The sequence below is a fragment of the Mastomys coucha genome, unplaced genomic scaffold, assembly GCF_008632895.1.
Source record: "Mastomys coucha isolate ucsf_1 unplaced genomic scaffold, UCSF_Mcou_1 pScaffold6, whole genome shotgun sequence".
In the NCBI taxonomy this organism is placed as follows: Eukaryota; Metazoa; Chordata; class Mammalia; order Rodentia; family Muridae; genus Mastomys; species Mastomys coucha.
The window spans coordinates 72,509,084-72,515,938 of NW_022196912.1; positions in this window are offsets into that span (position 1 = coordinate 72,509,084).

A 6,855-nucleotide genomic window follows, 5' to 3' on the forward strand; every position below is an offset into this window, starting at 1 on the left:
TGAGATGAATGCTTTTCCAAATTATCATAGCTAATGAACCAAATTCTTACCCTCACCTAATGTCTGTGACACCCTCCAAGTAGAACCATTGTTCATTGAAACATTTGGTGAATGATTTTATGGGTAGACCATCTTAATACCTACATCATTTCTTAAATGAATGTAACCTGTTCTCTGTGGGCTGAGAATGAAGTCACTCACTCAAGTCAAATAGCTTTGACCACAGCAGGAAGATTGTATCCAAAAATCAAGCCTACAATTCCTTTCTTGGTGCAGCAGAACTATCAACTCTCAGCTTAGCTACGATGGAGGTAAAATCCTTTGGTGATGTGAGGGTCATTGAAGTACAGCCTTATTACAATGAAATCCAATGTCTAAAAATTGTTCTTATTTTGGGCTTGTACCACAGTAAGAGCCAAGATTTTAAATTCTACTAAATATGAAACAAACAAAAAGACTTTATGTATTTATGTTCATTTAAGAAAATACTAGTAGTGATGTATCATTTTGAAGTATACAGTTAATATGTTTAGAGTTATTTAAAATTTATATTGAGAAAAATGTATTTTCACTATTTCTGTAGATGAGCACCTACATAAGTCTGTTAAATTGATAGTTGTTTTATATCAAACAACTTTCATAATACTTATTTTTATTGTTATAATATTTTGTAAATTTTAATAAATATAACAAAAAAGATATTGTGGGTATTGAAGGGGGTGTCTGGGAGGAGTGGGGGTACAAAAGGGAAACAAGAATGTGATTTAATTCTATTTACTTAAAATAAGTTTTTAAATGTTAACAAATTCTGATAAATTGAAATCATGTAACTTTTCTCATCATAATGCAATAAAAGTTTAAAAAAAAACAGAGCTCAGTCAAGATGATGAAGGTGTGAGGTATACAAGTAATGATGTATAACTGGATGATACATGAGATGCTAATATAATTATATATAGTGCATGCAAGATCACAGCAAAAGTGTTAATTATTATCCCCTTTAAAGAAAGACTGCAGTAAAGGAGGATAATGGTATGTGTTAGACCTAGGACAGAGGGAAGGAGGGTGTGTTTGTCTCTAGCTGTGTGTGCTGGACAGATTTACTAAAGATTAGATAGCAACATTCGATTGATTGCCCTTTTATTTCTAAATTTCTTTAAAGTAAATAGAGTTTAGCACTGTTATTTAATTGACCAAACCATAAAGCCACAATACCAAATACCAGGTAAAGACACAAAAAATAAAAAAAAATCTACAAACCAATACACCTGATGAACATAGACCAAAATATACTCAATAAATTACTTGCACACAGAATACAGATATGACCAGGTTGGATTTATCCCAGAAATGAAGGTAATGTTCAGGATACACAAGTCAATAAATGTAAATAAATTACATGCATAGACTTAAAAACAATATGACCATTTCTCTAATGTAGAAAAGCCTCAGATAATATTCAACATGGTAAAAGTAATATCAAATGAAGGACTAGAGGAGATTTATCAACATAATAAAAAAACTTTGTATGAGAAACCCACAGTCAACATCATCTAAATGGAGAAGAGCTTGAAGTGCTCCCACTGAAATAAAAAGTGAGACAGTAATGTCCACTTTTCCAATTTGTTTTCATTATTGTGCTCAAAGTCCTAGTGGAACAACAGGGTTAGAAAAAGAGACTAAAAATACAGATTAGGAAAGAAAAAGTCAAATGATTTTTATTTGAAGTGGTATGATATAAATTACAGAAAACTTATAGAAATGATAAAATTCAACAATGTGGCTAGATACAGAATCAACATACAAGTCAATAGCATTTCTATACACTAGGCACAAACATACAGAGAAGGAGAACATGGACATACTCCCCTTTATAATAGTCTCAAATAAAAGAAAATATCTAGGAATCAACCTAACAAAAGTGAAAGACCTCTACAATAAAATCTTTCAATTCCAAAGGAAGAGAAACACACTAGAAAGACATCCCATACTCTTGACTTGGTAGAAATAACATTAAGAAAATGTTCACTCTACTAGGGAAATGCAAATCAAAACAACTTTGAGATTTCATCTTACCTTAGTCAGAATGGCAAAGATTAATAAGACAACCAACCATTAATGCTGGAGGAGGTGCTGGGAAAAGGGAGCCCTCATTCACTGTGGGATTGCAAGCTGGTGATGACACTATGGAAATCAATGTGAAGAATTCTCCAAAAGCTAAAAATAATTTACCATATTACCCATCTATGGAACTCCTTGGCATATGCCCAAAGCATTCAACATCCTACTCCACAGATAACTGCCCAGCCATGGCCATTTCTGTTCTAATTACAATAGCCAGGAAATGAAAATACCCTGAATGTCCTTCAGCCAAGGAATGGATAATGAAAAATTTATATTCATGTGTGTATATACATATATATATATTTGTATATCATATAAATTTGATATATATATAATATACCTGCAAAGTTTATGATTTCATTTTTATTATACCATATATGTGTATATATATTTGTATATCATATAAATTTGATATATATATCTAATTTGTATGATATACAAATATATATACACATATATGGTATAATAAAAATGAAATCATAAACTTTGCAGGTATATGATGGAACAGGAAAAATTATGTTGAGTGGGGTAACTCAGACCCCAGAAAGACAAATTTCGCATATTCTCATTGGAAGCTACTAGCTCCAAATCATTGGATGTGAGTACAAATCCCCAAGTAAGTATGGAAACCATGAAAGTAAAATAAACCATTGCCAGAGTAGTAATATTGGAAAGAAATAGAAAGTGAAATCATAGGACAAAATGATCTAATAGGGAGGTAAATGTAGAAGGATGAAGGAGTAGACTAAGAGGAATAGCAGGTACAAGTGATATGACAGAGAAATTGGAGAAAGGCAATCATTAGGTAGGGAGAGGGAAGGTTAGTACAGAAGGAAAGAGGAGAATAGAATAAGTGTGTCTGAAAAAATTAACTAGCTAAAAGAAGTCCTATAATACATGTGATTCTCTGTATAAATGTACATATGTATTTTAATTGAACTTTTCTCATCTGGGCTGACAATTCTCCCTCAAAGAGACAAAGACCACCTAACAACACCAACTTTTGAGTTGTTGGTCATGAAGGTCCAAGAGACTTTGAAAACATACAGCCTTTTGTTATTGTCCTTGGTTGTCCCTAGAGATGGCAAAAGGTAAGTCCCTATTGCTGAAGACACCATGCACTTCAGAAACAAAGGCCATGGATCTGGAACTGAGCTGAATGCCTCCTACCTGAACGTTAGCTCTTGTGGTATCAGATGGCACGGTGTACGCTTTCAAAGCAGAGAAGCAATCAGCAGTGTACTCATATATGACACCCACAAAACACATCAACAGCTAGCATGGTACACTAACCCTAAGAGTGCAGAAGTGGCACGAATAACTTGGTGGTTAAATTTCTAATTAGACTTGAAACCCCCTTAACAGAGAAAGAATGCCTGATACAGGAAACCTAGCCAACTATTTGATGCTAATGAAGTCGTGGATCTTGGAGGAAAACCTACAACCACTAGTTTACTAATCTAGAATAATTCCCTAGCAATAATCTAAATACTGTCCTTATACCCACAAAAAAGTGCTGTCCTTACCCCTCATCAAAGGAACTTCTCTTTGCAGTAGATGGAGACCACTATAGAAAGCTACAACCAGTCAAATGCAGAGTTGTGAAAATTACGAAGAAATAATGGGTCAGAAACATAAGTGCCAGAGGATTAGAGAATTTGCTGTGAAATTTTCTCTCCTAGTAATCCTAGAAAATATACCCGTAGAGTCTCAACAGCATAAGTGCCTAACACATACACATACATATAAATATATATGTACATGCAAAAATACATATATGCATGTAACAACAATTAAGGGAAAAGGCTATGAAATTGAAATAAAGCAAGTAGGGTGTATTGGAAGGTTTAGAGGGACTAAAGAGAAGGGAGAAATGATGCACTGTATTATAATCTCAAAAATAAAATAAAACAGTGAATTTTAAAAAATCCAGTCTTTTCCCATGGATTAATTATAGTGGACTCTGAGCCAGAACCAATAGTGCAAAGACTTGAAAGGATCAACTCATTCAGACAGATCAAACCACAAGGTATGTTCCATTCCAATTACACCCTGTTCATCTCTTAGGAACTACTAGAGTTTTTTGTGTGTGTGTGTGTGTGTGTGTGTGTGTGTTTATATAAAGATTCTTGAAATACATCTACAGTAATGAGGTATATTTCACTTATGTAGGTAAAGAAAATGAAGATAATTTTCTGTCTAAAACTGTGGGCACATTGAGGTCTTTTAACCTTCCTAGAAATACAGTTTAATATATTTACAGTGGGAGGAGGCACTACCTTGCATGGACTCATGTGATGTTTTACCTTACTTTGAAACTTTAATTTTTCTGAAAATATAAAGATCACTAAAGCCACCGATTTAAAAACAAAACCACTAAAAATGTTTTAAAATATCTATCAGCCTTATGACACAAATTTTAGTAGAAAGCAGAATTTTGGGAGACTGATGATTTATGCTAAAGATACTTCATGGTTCTATAGCCATTATTTAGATACTTCATGGTTCTATAGCCATTATTTAGAATTACTTAGGAGTAATGTCTTAGGGTTTTACTGCTATGAATAGACACTATGACCAAGGCAACTCTCTCTCTCTCTCTTTCTTTCTTTTTTTTTTTTTTTTTTTTTTTTTTTTTTGGTTAGTAACTCTTATAAAAACATTTAATTGGGGCCAGCTTACAGGTTCAGAGGTTCATTCAGTACATTATCATCAAGGACCAAGGTGGGAGAATGGCAGCATCTTGGAAGGTATGGTGTTGGAGGAGCTGTGAGTTCTACATCTTCAGCTGAAGGTCTCTAGGAGAAGAGCCCACAGTGACACACTTCCTCCAACAAAGTCATACTTATTCCAACAAAGCCACACCTCCAAATAGTCCAGCTCCCTGGGCCAAGCATACTCAAACCACCACATTCTATTCCCTGGCTCCTATAGACTTATTCAAGCATATGAGTCTATGGGGAGGCATACCTAAATATAGTATAATGCAAAACACATTTAGTCCAACTTCAAAAGCCCTTGTATTCTAGAGCAGTCTCAATGTTGAAAGGCTAAAGTTCAAAGTCACTTCTGAGGTTCATCCAATCACTTATTTGTAATCCCCAAAGCAAGTCAGGAAACAAACCACTTGGACAAACTCCAAACTCTGCATCTCCATGTCTGACGTCAAAGCAGTCTTCAGCTCTCCAACTCCTTTTCCATCTTTGTTGACTGCAACAAACTTCTTTGTCCTGGGCTGATTCCACTCCCTATTAGCAGCTTTCCTCAGCAGATATCCCATGTCTATGGCATCTCCAACATCTTGGACTCTCCAAGGCAGCTTTCAGTATTACAGCTTCTTGTTCCAATGTCTGGGCTCTACAAAGGGCTCAGGTCACATCTCCAGCTCTGCCCTCTGTAGCACTCTAGGCTCTGGTTGACTCAACCCCACTGCTGTGGCTGTTTTTGGTAATCATCCCAAGATTCTGGCATCTCCAGTACACTGAGGTCTTCTATTGCACCTAGGCTTCACAAATAGCCTCTCATGGGCTCTCTTTATGATGCCCAGCCTCAACTTCTTTGCATTTGCCCATCAGTCCTGGCCCATCAACTGCAACTGAGGCTGTACCTTCACCAATGGCCTTCCCTGGCCTCTCACAGTGCCAAGCCTCAGCTGCTCTTCATGACTTCTTCATGCTTTCAAAACTAGTACCACCTGGGTGATTCTTACACATTTCCAAGTCCAGCTGCAGCATGAGGTACAACCTTAGCTATCTCTGGAAGACAGCTTCTTGTGCTCTCAGAAAACAGTTCACAGATTTCCTCTCATTGACGATGGTCTCTTCTTAATCACCACTAATTTCTCAGCTCCAGCTAACCAGCATCAATTTCTCCAGAAGTAACTTCTATTCTTGATTCTAAAGCCAGAGCCACATGGCTGAAGCTATTGAGTTCTGCTGCTTGCTGGGACTGGAACATGGCCCCGTTTATTACTGGAACCATATATTTTATAGTTTTCCTTTCTCAACTTGTTTATTTTCTTTAAAATGTTCTTCATAAGACTAAACAAGAGAACAAAGTCTCTGCCGGGCTTTCTTGAGACTTCCTTTGCTAATGCAATTAATATAAATCTCTTTTCCTTAGCTTCAGGTAGACTTGTCAGACAAGGACAAAAAGTAGTCACATTCTTCACCAAAATATTACAAGAACAGTCTCTAGGCCACATACAGAAATTCTCCATTGAAACCTCTTGGATCAGTTCTGCACAATTCAAATCACTCTTAGCAACAAAGTCTTCCATGTTCCTACTAGGATAGTCCATTAAGCCCCACTTAAAGAATTCCACTGCTTTCCAAATCCAAAGTCCCCAAATCCACATTCTTCCAAACAAAAGCATGGGCTATCATAGCAATACCCCAGTTCCTGGTATCAACTTATGTTTTCTATTGCTGTGAAGAGACACCATGATCAAGGACAGCATTTAATTGGGGCTGGCTTATACAGGTTTAGAGGTTCAATCCAGTATCATCAAGGCAGGAACATGGCAAATAGTTCCACTTCCTGGGTCAAGCACCACAAGTAATAAAATTTATGTAGAAGTGTCATTTATAGCTTGAATATAGCCATATCACTTTATTCAAATGGGTAAGTTAGACAAGTCTGTGTCAAGCCCCATATCACTATGTAAACAAACTCAAAGGAAAAAAAAACATATGATCATCTCATTAGATGCTGAGAAAGCATTTGACAAAA